This window comes from Apium graveolens, chromosome 11, assembly GCF_009905375.1.
Source record: "Apium graveolens cultivar Ventura chromosome 11, ASM990537v1, whole genome shotgun sequence".
Lineage (NCBI taxonomy): Eukaryota > Viridiplantae > Streptophyta > Magnoliopsida > Apiales > Apiaceae > Apium > Apium graveolens.
Genome location: NC_133657.1, coordinates 149,878,821 through 149,897,187, shown reverse-complemented (window position 1 = coordinate 149,897,187; position 18,367 = coordinate 149,878,821). Strand labels below are relative to the sequence as shown.

Below are 18,367 nucleotides of genomic sequence, written 5' to 3'. Positions count from 1 at the left end.
ATTTTCAAAAAATGTTAAATAAACATTTTTCACTTTGACATCGGTTTTTTATACTAACCGTTGTTTATAACCGATTTTTAAAAAATACCAAATAACTCATCATTTTCCCATGTTTTCCTATTCAAAATTTTCCCCCTTTTGCCAAAAAATTTATTTCCCCTTTAACACATTTTAATTCCCCTCTTTCCAAAAATATCTTCCCTAGTTACTCGTACATCAGGGCTCTCTCTCTCAAACTCGCAGCTCTCTCTCTATTTGCTCTCTCTCTCAGACCACGATTGCAATTCTCTCTCAAACCTCCGCTCTATCTCCAAAACCCTGATTCTCTCTCTCAAATATCGAGCTTCATCTCCTTCAGCTCCCCTCTCTCCCCCCCTCTCTCTCCCCCCTCTCTCTCTGTCTTTCTCTACCCTCTCTCCCCTTTCTTGTAAAACCCAATTTAAACCTAATATGAAATCACTGAATCGAGATCTGCCTCTCTCTTTCTCCACCCTACCTTTGTATTCTCTATTACTATCTCTTTCTCCTCTCTCTTTCATCTCCCTATCTAGATCTTGGTGGAAGCTTCGATTTATGTAAAATTGATTGGTGAAGGTTAGATTCTGGTCACGATGAAAGCGATTGACGATGGTTTGAAGAAAGGCAAGGAGTTTTCGGTTACAAATCGGGCTAGAAATTGGAGGTCTTATTTAATTTAGTAGCTTAAAATTGAGCCGAGAAAGCAAATGTTTGATTTGATTATCTAAATTTTAACTTTGTTTCAAAATTTTACTTTTTGATTTTAATGAAGCTTTTGTTTATAGGTCTGAAGCTTTGGAGCTTGAAACCAACCTTCAATCAGTAACATATCTCTTTCTCTTTTGGCTTTATTTATATCCATTGTGTATTTATATAGATTTGTCGGTGTATATTTATATTTGTTTGTTCAGTTTTGTTTATTCTATTATGTTCTGCTATTAAGTTTAGGTGTTAAAAAATAAAGAATGATACAAAAGCATGGATCTTCTTCATGTTCTGTTGGTTCTTTTACATTTACAGTGGTATTGTGAAGTGGCGTATGAAGGTACAACATTGAGAAACCATCAGAAAAGAAAGAGGTAAGCCGATTTTAATTTTCAATTTTATTTTTTATTTTTAGAAGACACTGATGTGTGTTTGAATGTTAGGTGGATTTGACACTGCTCATTCTGTGTCTAGGTAATCATTTTTGTTTATGAACTAGTTAATCGTGGTTCCTTTTTATGTGATCTTATTTGCTCAGTTTTTGTTGTTTTTGAGTTAACTAATAGTGGTTGTCTGTGTTAAATGTTTAGAGCTTATGATCGTGCTGCAATAAAATTCCAGGGTGTTGATGCAGACATCAATTTTAAGCTTAGCGATTATGATGATGATATGAAACAGGTTAGTTGCACAATGCATATCAATATCTTTAAGTTTTTCATTGAGGTAATAGACTAATACCACTAGCACTTTATTTAGAGTTTAATTTTTGTTCCTTTTATCACTTAATGAGTACGATATTGGACTCTTATTTCATCTATTTGTAGATGAAGAGTCTATGCAAAGAAGAATTTATACATATACTCTGACGCCAAAACACAGATTTCGCAAGAGGCTACAAATGTGGTAGATGGGAAGCTCGAATGGGCCAATTTCATGGCAAGAAGTGAGAAATTGTTATATATCTCACATTATTTAAACCACCTTGGCACTCCTGGACATCGATAACTACACCACCAATAAGCATTGTTTGATAATAGTGTTTAGTAATCTTGAATCTATGCTTCCAATAAGAAGAGGATATGATTGAGACCAAGATTTCTTCTACTGAGGTATATCTATCTTGGCCTATTTGACAGTGAAGTTGAAGCTGCAAGGTAATAATGATCAATTATATTAATCATTCAGATTATAGAAATTTTTACACGTCCTCAACTGAGTATCATCAAAAACATCCTTGTTTTTCCTTATCTAGCAAACTCACTGCAATCTGAGTATTGATTAACATGGATGAACGATGATACATTCTTTGTTTTCTATAGCAGGCAGTAATTACAAGCTTGATCTAAACTTGGGTATGTCAACCCCCTCATCTAAAATTGGTCAAAAAGAAATTGCAACTTCTAGGCAACTCCAATTTGTTTCTTGTGATAGGATGGAAGATAGATGATTACAAGTAATACATAAATCTATAAAGATAACAATGTCCCAGTTGTATGCTTCCTCATACCCCTCCACCAGGATGACCTTCCCTCTGCATAACTTTATGTATATGTATCCATTCCCTCTATTTTAATATCTAAGATGTTCCACTTTTATACACATTCTCATTTCATTTTTATGTATATGCATTGTTAAAAAGAACTTTGGAAGTGCAAAATTTCTAGTTAGTGTTGATAAATCCAGTTAGGATAAATTTATATCTTCTTTGATAAATATTGATTAATTTCCGTGTCAAATTATGCAGGTAAAAGGAGACCCAAATATTTCTTACATCTGCTCTAAATACTATCGTGTACCAGAACTTATATTTGGTGCAACAGAGTACACTACAGCCATAGACATCTGAACATCTGCTCTGCTGGGTGTATTTCGGACGAACTGCTGCTTGGTCAGGTTGATACAAGTTAATCAGTATATATTGTGCCTTACGTTGGAATGGGAGCCTAGTAATTATATACCCATCTGAACACTTTTTTTTGTAATTTTTGTAGCAACGAGAGAAATGATCCAAGTAGGAAAATAGATTGTTTGTTGGAACCATATACATATTGTTTACAAGTTTGGATATTTTTGTATTAAATAAATGAAATATTAGAAATAACTAAGATATAACATATTTTTTGGTCATGATTTGATTTTTGGGTTGGATTTTTTTTTGCATGGTTTCAATTTTGGTTTGTATAAATAAATATGCAAAAATATTATTTGAAAAGAGTGAATTTAATATCAATTATTTATTGTGAACTGATGTTTATAGATCAGTTGTTTGATGGGAACCGATGTCTATATGAATATATAACATCGGTTACTACAACAGAAATGATGTTTATAAGAGTCTGTAACATCGGTTACAGAAACAGACTGATGTTAAACAACAAGATTTAACATCACTTCCGAAAAAGAAACCCATGTCTTATCCATCATTTCACATCGGTGTGCTAAACTCGCCTATGTCTGATCTAACATTTCACATCGGTTATCTAAACTAACCGATGTCTGATCCAGCATTTCACATCAGTCACTTAAACTAATTGATGTCTGGTTTAGCATTTCACATCGGTTTGTTCGAAAGAATTTTAATAAATGGCTTTTAGAACTTGTAGGTTTCATGTTTTAATGGATAAATACCTCATAATATACTCATATTCACCTAAAAATACTGTAATATAAGCTAAAATTTATCGCAAAAACATCATAATTAATCTTAAAACCGATGTATAGCAGTGTAATAGACATAGGCTGTTAACCGATGTAAAAGGCTGATGACATTTAACATCACACGCGAAGACATCGGTTCAGACTATTTTTAACATCGGTTCTGAACCGATGTCTGATACCATATTTTTAGTAGTGTGAGATCATTTTGTGAAGAGAATGGGATTATGCATGAATTTTATACAGCAAGAACTCCACAAAAAAATGGAGTAGTGGAAAGGATGAATAGATGTCTTATTGAAGCTGTAAGGACAATGCTTGAAGAATTAAAGTTACCAACATATTTTTGGGCTGAAGCTGTGAATACTGCCTGCTAGACTCAGAATATCTCTTTGGTTAATCAAGAAAAGTGCATGACACCCTACCAATTGTTCAAGAATTGGAAGCCAACACTAAATTTTCTTCATGTCTTTGGCTGCAAATGTTATATCTTAAGGAATCAAACTGATCAACATGGAAAGTTTGATGCTAAAGCAGATGAAGGAATCTTTGTTGGATATGCTATTGGAAAATCATATAGAGTCTACAATCTAAGAACCAACATTGTTATGGAATCCATACATGTTATGTTTGATGATAAAAAAATTGAAGGACTCCAAGATGGAGATTTCCTTGAAAGCCTCAAGTTTGATAATATGGAGATGGTTAGTGATGACAGTGATGATCAAAGTGATCAAGAGACATTGGCTAAGGATGATGCAGAAAAATCTAAAACTAATGAAGCACATAATTCAACATCTATTGAGTTATAAAATACTCTATCCATCAGTAGATAATCTGCCTCATCCATCGGGAAACAATCAGCTTCATCACCGTGGTTGCTAATAAAGAGAATGAGCTCATTCCTACTCGAACAGTCACGGGGTGGAGAGTTTGCATAGATTACAGGAAGCTCAACAAATCCATGAGGAAAGATCACTTCCCTCTTCCTTTTATTGACCATATGCTTGACGGGTTGGTTGGGCATGAGTACTACTGTCTTCTGGATGGCTATTCGAGTTATAATCAGAATTGCATCACTCCAGAAGATCAGGAAAAGACTATCTTCACTTGTCTATTTGGTACTTTTTCCTTCCGAAGAGTTTCTTTTGGGTTATGTGGTGTACCAGCCACATTTCAGAGATTCATGATGGATGTCTTCTCTAATATGATTGCAAATAACTTAGAAGTGTTCATGGATAACTTCTCCGTCTTCAGAACTTCTTATAATAAATGCTTGCACAATCTTGGTTTACTGCTGAAAAGGTGCGTTAAGACCAATCTGGTTCTCAATTGGGAAAATTGTCACTTTATGGTGCAACAGGGCATCATTCTGGGGTACAAAGTTTCTATCAAGGGTCTTGAGGTGGACAAAGCCAAGTTGGGGTAATTGAAAATCTTCCACCACTAATTTCGGTTAAGGGAATCCGCAGTTTTCTTGGTCATACGGGTTTCTGTCGACATTTATCAAGTACTTCTCTAGAATCTCGAAGCCATTATACAATCTGCTAGAAAAAGATGTCTTATTCAAGTTTGATGACGAGTTCCCAACTTCTTTTGAGAGCTTAAAGAAAAGCTTGATCACAGCACCTGTCATAACTTCACATGATTGGAATGAACCTTATAAAATGATGTGCGATGTGAATGATTATGCGATTGGAGAAGTTGTTGGGCAAAGGAAGAACAATATATTTCATGTGGTCTACTATGCTAGTAACACCCTCAATGATGCTCAACTGAACTACACTACTACTGAGAAGGAACTCTTAGCCATTGTCTACGGTTTTGAGAAGTTTTGATCTTGTTTTCTTAGGACTCAAAGCCTAGATTTATTCGATGGGTTCTTTTACTTCAGGATTTTGAGTTGGAGATCAAGGATAGAAAAGGTACTGAGAATCAAGTTACAAATCTTCTCTCTCGTTTAGAAGATCCAGGTACAGTTTCACATGATAAGACATTGATAAATGAGTCTTTTCCCGATGAGCAGTTGTTTGGGGTGTAAGTAGAAGAACCGTGGTTTGTGGATATTGTGAACTAACTTGTGAGAAACATTATTCCCCCAGACTTAACTTATACTCAAATGAAGAAGTTTCTTCAGGAGGCGAAGTGGTATATGTGGGAAGAGCCATTTTTGTTTCGGCAAGGAGCTGACCAAATAATCAGGAGATGTATTACGTACAACAAGACGGGGAGGGTATCTTGCGAGATTTTCATTCAACTTTTTATGGAGGCTACTATGATGGAGAAAAGATAGCAGCTCGTATCTTTTAATCCTGACTCTTCTGGCCTACATTGTTTAAGGAAGCACGTCAGATTGTTTTGAAGTGTGATCGCTACAAGCGTGTTGGTAATACGTCCAAGAGGGACGAGATGCCTCTTAATATGCTTCTCGAGGTTGAGGTCTTCGATGTTTGGGGAATTGACTTTATGGGGCCATTTGTCTCGTCGTGCAACAATCAGTATATCTTGTTGGCAGTAGATTATGTCTAAAATTGGTGGAAGTTAAAGCTTTAATGATAAATAATGCGAAGGTAGTGCTCAATTTTCTTCACAAGAAGATATTCACAAGATTCAGAACTCTAAGAGTCATAATCAGTGATGAAGGATCGCATTTCTGCAATCGCAAGTTCACTGCTATGATGCAGAGATCTAATATGAACCATCGCATTGCTACATCCTACCATCATTAGACTAATGGTCAAGCTGAGGTATCTAACAGAGAGATCAAGAGAATTCTGGAAAAAGTTGTATGTCCGTCGAGAAAAGATTGGTCTTTGAAGCTGGATCAAACTCTTTGGGCATATCGAACAGCAATTAAGACTCCATTCGGCATGTCACCGTTTCAGTTGGTTTATGGTAAAGGATATCATTTGCCTGTGGAGATAGAGCACAAGGCATATTGGGCTTTGAAGAAACTGAACCTTGATAGGACTATAGCTGGTAAGAAAAGGATACTTCAATTGAATGAACTCGACGAGTTCCAACTTCAAGTGTATGGGAACAACAAAATATATAAGAAGAAAGTCAAGAGGTGGCACGATAGGGGTCTAGTGCTCAAATCATTGGTGATGTGGCAACAAGTTCTTTTGTTCAACTCTCGTCTCCGTCTTTTTCCTAGAACATTGAAGTCGAGATGGCCAGGGCCGTTTGTTGTCAAAACTGTTTTTACAAATGGAGCGGTGGAGGTTTAATCACTTGTTTATGTCTAGAATTTATGTTATTCTCTTAGTGACGAAATAACATGGATTTTTAAAATTGGAGAAAAACATTGGATTTCAATGCTAGTTGTGGCTAGGCGTCAAATGGCTAGTAGCCGACTTATATTTATATGAGGAGTCTAGGGTTGAGCGAGGAGAAAAACGCACTCGTTCAAAAATTGTTGGAAAAGAAAGAAAAAAAAAAGAAAAAAAAAGGAAAAGAACAAAATATGTGTTATGCATATTTGATCACGAGTAGGCTCTTTAATATTCGAGTTATTAAGTTCTAAGGGACTTTGTGCCTAGAGACCTAAGGCTTTTATAGTCTGGGATCCGCTAACCTAATGCTCGCTACATGGGTATTATTGTATAAGTATTTTTTGGACCTCACTCATTGCACGATCGAATAAGCATGTTTGTGTTTGTTATGTATTTTCAATAAAAGCATGGATCCTTGTATAACTCCGATAGAATTGAAGTGTTGTTAGTAATTTTATGTTAATCCTTTATTTTATTCATAACCTTGTGATTTTCTTGACGAGAGGTGAATTCTAATTATTGATCTAGTTTCGAGAGTATATTTGTTAAGCAATTACACACACGCACGTTTCTGGCTTGTGAGTTGATTTGTGGAATTTGATTGAATTTTGTTCAAATAATTGCATTCTTTAAGATGTTGCTTATTTATTGGTTTAGTTATTCTGAGGGGATCATTGCATTCATGTAGTTGCATTCATGCATTTTTATTTCTTATTTGTGAGTCTATTGTGCTTGAGGACAAGCATCGATTCAAGTTTGGTGGTGTGTTAAGTGGCATTTATATCCACTTAGAACGTTTCATAAAGGCTCGAATTGATATTTTGTGCTCAAGTTGTTTATGTTTTTGATGTGTTTTTGTAGTGTTTTGCATTTGAGGGAATAATCGGGAGAAGGAATGGATCTTGCATGATTTATGCTTAAAAAGTGTTAGGATGGAGCCTCGGTTGATTGCGAGGAAGAAACCAGTATTTGAAGGCAAGAAAATAAGAAAAATCCAGTTTTTCCAGAAGCTTAAGACGGCCGTGCTACACTTGGGAGCGGCCGCGCCGGACTTAGAGCAGCCGCGCTGGATATGGGGGCGGCCGCGCTAGGTCATTTTCTCATAATCCTGATTCAAATAGAAGATTGACCTGCTGGACTTCTTGTTGTTTGGGTTGCTATTTAAAGACTTTTTAAAGATGTTTTTCATAACGGAGAACAAGGAGATAACAACAAGAAGACCTAATAACACAGTTCAATCAAGGAGGAGAAGATCTTATTTTACTTGTGATTCTTTGCTTAAGTTGTAATCTTGGATGCTCATTTTCTTTGTTGTTGAACCTAATTCTCCTGTTAACATACTTTGTTATTTTATACAGTTTATAAAGTCTTATTTGTATTTCATGCTTTCATTGGAACCCATGGTGACGATGAGTTCGGATATGAACTAATCGTTATCGTGGGTTTCTAACGGATTTACTTATGGAGTTTTATAGTTAATTTGTTTCAATATCTTACTATATGGATATTGATTCATATCATAGTATTGGTTGTGCTTATTCGTATTATATGTGTAGCTAACATATAAGATAGCGTGTTAATCTCTATTGAAGCGATAATGAATATAGAGATTTAGAACTTGCCATGCTAGCATAGGTTAATGTAATTGTTATGCATGATTTTATAGGTAATTTTAACCATCTAACTTGCCCTATATAATCACGATAGATAACTGGTTTGTTAAACCTTTATGTTGTCAAATTCTATAGATATATAAGGTCTCAACATATTCATTGTGTATTCATCTTCTATCTCTTTTGTGGATCTCTGATAGTAGGGTATTCATACAAAAAAAGTTGGTGTTTACTAGTTTCGTGTTATCTGATTAGCTGTCATCACCATTGCATGGTAAGGTTAAAAACAATTACTTTTAATGAAGTATTTAATGAAGTTAGAATCCCATGTTTGTCTCATATAGTTTTAATCACTTTTAATCTCTTAGTTACTTGCATGATAGTTTAATCTTAGTTATAAATATCTCAACTGGTTATTGTCTTAGCATTGAGCGATAACCATATCATTGTTGCATAAATGCATAATCTTAAGTTAACAAAAAAGAGTCTATGTGGGAACGAATCTGATTTATATCTTATACTACTTATGAACGCATATACTTGCGTGAATTTTAGCACGTGTTTTCATCCTAACATTTTGTAAGGCCTATTTTAGATCTGTAAGTTGTTGTAATCAATTAGTGTGTCAGACTTTTAAATAAATGGTTGTTGCAATAGTAAATAGCTTAAATCATACTTGAACCTGGAAAAGATCATGGTATTAGGGTTGTGATAGTGTATTAATAATAATCTAGTAGTTTATAATTGCGGTTTGCTATAATTAGTGACGTCAACTACTCACCCCGGGCTGAGGCCTTCACAATTTTCTTGCCGAAGGAAGTTGACTTCTTGAAGTAAACCCTCGCTCTTGATTCATGAACTCTCTAGTCTCACTTTGGCGTGTACAATCATTCTTTCCTTTAGCTCCCCCTGAATTAGTTCTTCAAGTATTATCAATATTTACTTCATCGGTATTTGAGGAATCAGAGTCTGATGGAGTATCTATTGATGTTTTTTGATTTAAATCACTTGAAATTGATTTTTTATGTGAATTATGTTGCTCCCCCTCAGCATCTGATTCAATATTTGTAGAGTTTCCCCTTATATGGGGCTCATCAATATTTAAATTAATATCAGGATTCACAGTATCAGAGTTTGTCAGATCATCGGGATTTAATTGTTCATCCTATGTTACTTCATTTTCAAATCCCAACTTTTCATGATCATCACCATCTTCTAGACATGTAATCTTCTTGTCATCTAAAGATACATAAATAAATTTTATGACCACTCTTGTTCTCAGATTGTAAACTCTGAATGCTTTTGAAGAAAATGGATATCCTAGAAAAATGTCTTCATCATCTTTTAGATCAAATTTTGTAGGTTGTTCAGGATGAGTTTAGAGAACAAAACATTGCAGCCAAAGATGTGAAAGTACTTTGAATTTGGCTTCTTTCCATTTACTATCTCAAATGGTGTTTTATCATGCTTGTTTATCAGTGTTGCATTTTATGTGAAGGATGCAATTTGCACAGCCTCAACCTAGAAATAGGTTGGTATTTTTTCTTCTTCAACCATAGTCCTTGCATCTTCAATAAAAGTTCTATTTTTTCTTTCAACAAATCCATTTAACTGTGGAGTTATAAGGGCAGAAATTTCATGTTTGATCCCCTTGTATTTACAGAATTCTTCCATATTGTTGTTCTTGAATTCTGTTCCATTGTCAATTCCAATGATCTTCACTTTATATGTTGATCCCTTTTTCAGCTCCCTTACCTGATCAAGAAGATCGGATGGAGACTCACCCTTGGTGTGCAGAAAGTACGCCCCTGTGTACCTTGTGTACTCATCAACAATCGCAAGTGAATACCTCTTCTTTGCTATAGATATTACATTAACTGGACCAAAAAAATTTATATGAAGTAGGTGATATGGTTTAAGAATTAAGGATTCAGTCTTGTTCTTGAAAAATAATTTCCTTAATTTGGCCTTCTAGCAAGAGTCACATAAACCATCAGGAGTAAACACTGCATTGGAAACTCCTCTAATAAGATATTTCTTCACAAATTCATTGATGTTGTTGAAGTTGAGATGAAAAAGTCTTTATGCTAGTTCCAGCTGTCTTCCATAGTTGCTCTACTTAGTGGACAAATTTCAAAACCATCAGAATTAATGGAGACCTTGGCTTCATATAAGTTATCTGTCTATAACCAGTCATTGCAACATTGCCATCTGATTTACTGACAATCTCACAATGTTCTTCATAGAAAGTCACCTAGTAACCTCTTTCACAGATTTGACTCACACTGATCAGATTATGCTTGAGTCCTGAAATTAGAGCTACATTTTTAATCATGACATTTGAAGTTTGATTTTTCCATATTCCAAAGTTTTTCCTAGGTTGCCATTCTTAGAAGAAATGTTTGTGCCTGCCTTCTCCTTAAACTTTGATAGTAGTGATTTATTTCTAGTCATGTGTCCTGAACATCCACTCTCCAAAACTAGAGAATTTTTCCTATTACCCTGCAATCAGATAAACAGTTAATTAGTTTTTTTAAGGACTCAAACTTGCTTGGATCCTTTGACCTTTTTAAGTTTATTAACATTGGCAGCATAAGACTTTATATCAGAGTTCATGGTAACATTAGTAATATCAGAGTTTACACATGCAGAAACAACGTTTGTTTTATTTAAAGAAGGTTTTAGTTCATAATAATTATAATATAAACCGTAATACTTTTTACATGTATAAATTCAATACCAAACACTACCACAATGAAAATATGGATTTTGTGGTTTATATCCAACTATTCTATTCCACAACTCTGATTTAGGAGGAAAAATAATTATTCATTTATTTTTCCTACTAGCAACAACAGGATGATTAGTAATACCACAGTTTAAACAAAGCTTTCTAGGTGCATTAAAAATGGAATTCTATTTGTTTCACTTATTAACACCTACCTTTCCATTTCAGTTCTTCCTAGGATCTTTTCCTTGTTTTTCATTTTGGCTTCCTTCAGCTATTTCTGAATCATTAAACCAACATTTACAAATTTGATGTGCACTTTTTCACACTTATCAATTTTTAAGTTTGACTTAGATACTGGTGTTAATCTTTTTTCATTTACTGACTTAACAGCATCAGCAATTAAACTAAACGTAATAAGTCTTAATTGAGACTTATTTAGTTATACTTTTTTATCATTATTCTTGGTTTAACCTTCTCAGTTTCTTTTTCATTGATCTCATCAGAATTAGATTTATTAGCATAACCTAAACTTGATCCCCAACAACCATTTTCTATTAAACCCTGAGTTGTTTTTCCTGAATTAGTCCAAAAATTGATTAATTATTTTTCTTTAACTAATTCCTTTTCAAGGTATGCATGACTTTCTAACAGTTTTTCTTTAAAATACAAAACATCATCTTTTTTTAGTTTCTAACATGAAAATCAACTCAGCTTCTAGGTGATTATTCTCTTTCTTTAAGTCAGAATCTTCAGTTTTGATCCTAAAATTTTCAAGTGTTTACTCCCTATAACTAACATTCAGGGTTTTAATAAATACCCTTAATTCACAGATATCATCAGTATCGAAAGTAAGAAATAACTTTAATACATGACAAATCTTAACACAGTGAAGATCATGAATCTCTGCACTCTATATTTTCAATCATTCAGATACTATTCTTAGACTCGAAGAACTCATTCAAACCTTTGATGATAACAATAATGGGGAGAAAAAGAAAGTTAGCTCCGAGGGAGTCTTTAACTAATAGGGAGAACACTCACAGCCCAAAGTCTCAATGACCAAAAAAAAAGATAGTGTTTATGTATATTATTCGAAATCAATCAACCTCAACCCAAGTGAAGCATCAAGTTAGCATGTGCAACTCAATATTCCCATAAGGCACAATGTGCACATGAGGATAGATTGATCAGAACCTAGCTAGGACTAGAACAGTTATATCAAGTGGGAAAATTTGAGCCTAAATCAGCTCAATCTTATGGAACATATCTCACTGTAAAACTTTTGAATTTTATCTTAATTTAAATGTTTATTGTTAAGAAGCTCAATTCAAATAAATTGTTTTGTCTTAATGTCTATATATTTGGAGTGTGTATTTCTATCATCAAAACTATTATTCTATCAGTCATAAATTAGGAAGATTGTTAGGAATCAGGCCTATTTCATGATTATAAGCAAAACTCGTAGCATAATTATTTAAATTAAATTTTATAGCCTTCAATGCCTAACCATCCTAAGGGATAACCGGTAAAATGGTAGTTCGTTAACTGATGCAGTTTTTGTAACATTTTCTACGAGATTTCCATAGTATTTAGTGTAACACCCCAGTCTCAAATCAAAGATAGATGGGATTTTTCTTCTATATATCAGGAAACATATTACTACTATGTGTACCAACCATGTGGTTGGTTTGTTGTTTACCGATGTCGATTACATTTGGGCCAGGAGTGTTCGACTTATTTTGGACTCAAAATCAGGACTTGACTCGGTTTTTCAAAAAAGGCTTGGGATTTGACCCTGGTTGTCATATACGGTATCAAAGTTAACTCTCAAAAGTTTTATTCATCAAGTTTCCATAGATAAGGACCTGAAGGCTGTTGGTATTATCCCTCAATAGATAGAGATCCGGAGGTGGGGACCCGAAGCCAGCCGATATTATTTCATAATTAATGGAAAAATAGGAACGATCATGACTAATGAGCTGTCTGTTCGGGCCTGACAAGGAAGTCATGAGTTTAATTGGGGGAGTTTGTAATACCTCATTCACATATCGAGGAGATTTGGTACTTTTGTTCTGTATATAAGCCAAAATATTACAACTATATGCATTAACAAATTATGATCATTTGGGGGCATGTGGTGGGCTTATTTTTACCCAAGTTGGTTGCATTTGGCCCAATAGTCTTCGACTTATTTCGGACTCAGAATTGGGACTTCGCCCCATTTTCAAAAAAAGATTAGGGTTTTACTCGGGTTGTCAAAGTTAGAGTTGTAGTTATCCATTGACGATAATCAATCACTCTCAATGACTTAATAGTGGTCAATTCTAATTTTCACACATCATACGGGTTCATTAAAATCTCGGCAAGGAAAATGAGAGTCAGGACAAAATTTGCATGTGATCTTAGATTTTGAAAAAGGATAAACATTCTATTTCCATGCATCAAAAATTGGAGGGATATTCAAAATATTATATCAAGATAAAATCTAGCCTGATTTATCAAGCCTCACGAGAAAGAATGTAGAAGCCATCTTACTGCATCTACAATTATCTTGACACGAATATCTTTCAACAACTTATTTTTAGAGCGTTCATTTTAAGAGAGATGTAGCCCTAACATCTTTTAAGAACTTATTTTTAAAGCGTTAATTTTTAGAGAGAATTATCTTGACAGGAATATAAAAACCGCAACCTGTAATTTAAACAAAATATTTATTCCATTATTTATAAATAAATAAATAAATATTTATATTTATATATATGTATGTATGTATGTATGTATCAGCTGGTAAGCTAAAAAATAAATCACCTTTTACAATTGATATATTTCCATTCTTTCTATTCATAAGCAATAAGTTTTTGTCCCAAAATAGTAAAAAGATTTGATTTGTATTCAAACCCCCTTTTACAAATCACCATAGTTAATTATTGGATTATAACATTTCTTTTAGACAAATAATTTGACTTAAAAATACCATGTTGGGTTTCTTTTGGGGTACAATCTCCTTAAAGAATTATAAAGCCCATGTTAATTCCAGCTAATAATGCTAAGCGAGCACTTACATGGGTACTCGCCTCTTGTACATTTTTTAAGAACAAAATATTATTTTGGCTTACTTGTTCAATGCTCAAGTTCACATCTTCATCAATGTCCAATATGACTTTAGTGGTAAGGCCCATTTGGTTATCCAAACCTAATCCTCCATGAGTTATGTATTTTTTGTATTTTATGAAAGTTAGGATTTCTCCCACATTTGTAGGCGAGATTTCTTGCACCCGTGTTTTGAATATTATTTATCCGAGTAATCCCGTTTTTTAACTCTTTTTGAATCCATTATCTCCAAAAGTCCCTCCATTGCCAACTACCTCCTGCTGTCATTACTTTGTTGAGCCTGGTCTGCCGTACATTAGAATTCCGATCATGGATTTCAACACAATTATAGAGTGAATTTGCACCTACTTGAAATGAGCTCTTATCCAGGGCCCACATGGTTCTAGAATATATGTATCTGATGTTTCAAACAGTTTACTAAATAATTTTCAGAACCTAATATTCCATAAATGAAACAAAATTTAGGGATGTTCTAATACTTGAATGATATAGGATACCAATCTTTTGTTGCCTTGTTATCTTCACTCTTAATTTAAAAGATGTTGTAATATCCATAGTGAATTAATATTTATAGTGACTCTGACTCAAAAGTAATATCTCCAAATTTCTACAAAGTTGCTCAAATATGAAGATTGTACCTCCCAATATTATTTCCAAACTCTATGATTATTTTTTTGGTCATCAAGCCAACTTTAAGATCATAAACTTGGACCCATAAATCCATGTAGTTCAAATCGACTGTACCAGGCAGGGCTGGGTCCATCTTGGACCAAATTATTTGTTGAAGAGATAATGATAACCTTACTTAATGATATAGATATTAACAAAATGAGAGAATTAAAAGAGGAAAAAAAGACAATCAAAATAGGTCACACAAGGACAATTACTATAACTTTTATTAATAATAGTATTACGCACCTCATATGCCAAATGTGTGGATTTCATGCGGTCTTTGTAATAAATCTATTTGAATTTTAATATAATTACTTGAGATGTTGATTCCAAACATTCTTGATCATAAGGTGAATGAGTCTAATTGAAGCTGGAAAATGTGTCACTACAAATAGTCTTGTTATTGGTTAATCTTAATATACTTATATGAGATGTTATAAACAATATTTCTTTAATAATTAATAAAATTGTCCCATATTTAATTAAGATTTAAACATACAAATGAATCTTGAAAATTTGTACCATTTTTTTTATTTTACAAAAAGATTTAAACATGAAACTCTCTTAATGTTATATTTCAAAACATATTAAACTACACTACAAATCAAATAAATTTGATTTGATTTTGAAATCTATCAAAGTCGGTAATATTTTCTAATACCCTCAAATATTTAACAAATTATTGATAATGAATGTCTGAAATCATAAGGTTTTAATACACTATTTTTGAAATTTGAGTTGAATATCTTTAGATTTGAATGAATTGGTTAAATTTATTTTTATTTCATTTTTAAAAATTCAAATGGAAAAAAATAAAAATTTAAGATATTATTTAAAATCTAGTTGATCCTCAAAATTTTAAAATATTGAATTAATATAATTACATAAAATTTTAAAAGATTGTACAAATTTATTGTGGATTACACCCCTTTAATATAAACCGAATACTCCAATTTTTCTATATCTAAGTAACTCTTACATATTTAATTTTTCATTAATTTATATTTATATTTATATTTTATTTCATTTTAATTATAATTTATATTTTTCATTTTAATTTTATTTCTTTTTGAGCACTATTCATATTTTAATTTATTTTATTTTATTTTAATTTTAATTTATATTTATTTGAGCACTATTCATATTTTATTTTATTATAATTTTATTTTATATTTTCATTTCAATAATTTATATTTTATATTTTAATTTTTTTAATTTTAATTTTAATTTATATTTTTAATTTTATTTCTAATTGAGCACTATTCATATAGATACATATTAAAATTTGAATTTCACATATTATATTTTTATATCTTTTATTTAAGAAATATTCTTTTTGGGTATCATAAAGTGTAGATAACTGATATTTTTTTCAGTTAATAGGCTAACAATGGCAATATTATGGTTACCTGTTTTGTATCATTTTTACCTAAATTAGTTATTTGTAATATTATTTGTTGTGTTTCCTAAAAGTCTTAAGAAAAAAAATTGAGTAAAAATATCAATAAAAAATGTTGTCATCCATGATCTTACAACAATGTTGTCTTTTTATAAATAAAACTTTTATTACTTATTATGGATTTAAATGTTACAATATAGCGTGTGTTTTCATAATAGTCAAATTACCGTCAACACGGGTTCTTATCACCAAGTCTTGTCCCGAGTGATGATTATATTTTTTAAAAATTTTGTTCAACGATCCAACACTACAAGAAAAATGGCCAGTCCAAAACCGATCGCATTTAACTAAATTCGACTGCTGACGGTCGAATTTAGTTAAATGCGACCGATTTTAGGACCGGTCATACATATGGGAGTGATATTTAGTAAGTCGGTTGTATTTACGGTAAATTCGACCGATTAATTTCGACCGGTTAAATACTACCGCTAAATTTAACCGGTCAAATTTAATCAAATTTGAATTTTAATTTAAAATTTGAAAATCCGACCAAAAATATTAATTTTTTTGAAAAAAATTGACAAACCCGCCTAATAACTAAATTCGACTGCTTACGGTCGAATTAAGGACCAACAGTTTTTTTTTAAATCTCGCTGAAAATTGAGAAATTACGAGAATCTGGTAAGATTCCAATTTTCTGGCGAACTACACCAAGCTCAAATCCATGTTTTTCAGCTCGGTTTCTGCCACCAAACAAATAAAATCTACTTCTGCATTTCATAACTAATCAAAACAACATCGTATCATCAACAATTCTTTAATTCTGAAAAAAAATAAAGTAATATTCATGTACAATCTATTACCATTAACAAAACAAACAAACGATCAAACCCGAGAATAGAAAATAAAATCTAAAATTGGGCATAAAATTTTTGTATCGGAGGATCTCCTGCTAAAAGAGCTCAACTGGAACGCCGTTCATTTTGATTAAACCACTGTCGTGCTTTCCGTGAGTCATAGTGACGGCGGTCTTTTTGCGGCCAAAACATTGCGGTGATTGTTGTGGTGTGAAATCTTGCAAACAGAAAAGAAAATAAATAAAGTAAAATAAACCTCATTTTAAAATATATTAGGCGAAGGTTAAGAATATAAATACAAAGGCAATTGACACCTGGTGGATACAAAGTCAATCATCCTTCAATCTCCTGAGAAGCCTGAAGCCAGCGACGGACACGACGCTTAAGCGTGAAGCCCGCGAAAATCCCAGCAACAAAGCAAAATGCACATAGCTTAGAAAGAGATACAGTGCAACTAGGACATAAAAAATCAATGATAAGCAACTTGGAAGGCAGTGTTAACAACGGCGTGGGTCTATAAGTTTAGAAAGAGAGTGTGAAGAGAGTTTGAAGGACTGTAGAGAGGTAGAGTGAGGGGATAGGTTTTTGATATAGTATAAATGAATTAGGGTTTCTTGATGGGCTTTACTGAACTCGGGCTTTCTAATTGGCCGAATTTGGGCTTTGGAAGCTGTGTTTATAATATATTTTTTTTAAAACAATTGTTTAAAATTTATATTTACTTGATTGTAATTTTACATTATTTATAGTTAAATATGTGTACTAGTCAAACTAAAACTTGACTAGTACACCTAACTAGTGTTTATTCCTTAATTGGTGTTTCGATTTCTTTTAAAATATTTTTCAACATTCCAACCGTGTAGATGTCAATAGATATAAATATTAGTGATACAACCAAAGTTTCATATGAAAATAATTTTATTTGGTTTTCCATTTTAACAGTCAAGTTTCAATTTGACAAGTATAGATAACTAGTGTTTATTTCTGAATTGGTGTTTCAATTTTTTTAAAAATATTTTTCAATGATCCAACCGTATGGATGTCAATAGATATATATTAGTGATACAACCAAAGTTTCATATGAAAATAATTTTATTTGGTTTTTCATTTTAACAGTCAAGTTTCAATTTGACTGGCACAGCTAACTAATGTTAATTCCTGAATTGGTGTTTGAATTTTTTCTAAAATATTTTTCAACGACCCAACCGTATGGAGGTCCATAGATATATATATTAGTGATACAACCAAATTTTCATATGAAAGTAATTTTATTTGGTTTTCCATTTTAACATTCAAGCTTCAGTTTGACTAGTACATTTAACTAGTGTTTA

The 18,367-nt window shown here is 32.7% G+C and overlaps 2 long non-coding RNA genes across 3 annotated transcripts; one reads left to right on the top strand and one right to left on the bottom strand.

Annotated features, from left to right (window-relative positions):
* Window positions 1–214: 214 nt before the first annotated feature.
* On the top strand, window positions 215–2,776 carry LOC141697991 (uncharacterized). Of its 2 annotated transcripts, XR_012564904.1 has the most exons (6): window positions 215–682; window positions 804–1,097; window positions 1,167–1,197; window positions 1,314–1,401; window positions 1,548–1,877; window positions 2,468–2,776. It is a non-coding gene; the product is annotated as an uncharacterized LOC141697991 (long non-coding RNA). The 2 variants fall into 2 exon arrangements; XR_012564903.1 differs by having other exon boundaries at window positions 1,548–2,776.
* Window positions 2,777–17,108: 14,332 nt separating this feature from the next.
* LOC141698158 (uncharacterized) lies at window positions 17,109–17,629 on the bottom strand. Its single transcript, XR_012564960.1, has 2 exons — window positions 17,351–17,629; window positions 17,109–17,253 (listed from the first exon to the last, which is right to left on the bottom strand). It is a non-coding gene; the product is annotated as an uncharacterized LOC141698158 (long non-coding RNA).
* Between the last annotated feature and the right edge of the window lie 738 nt (window positions 17,630–18,367).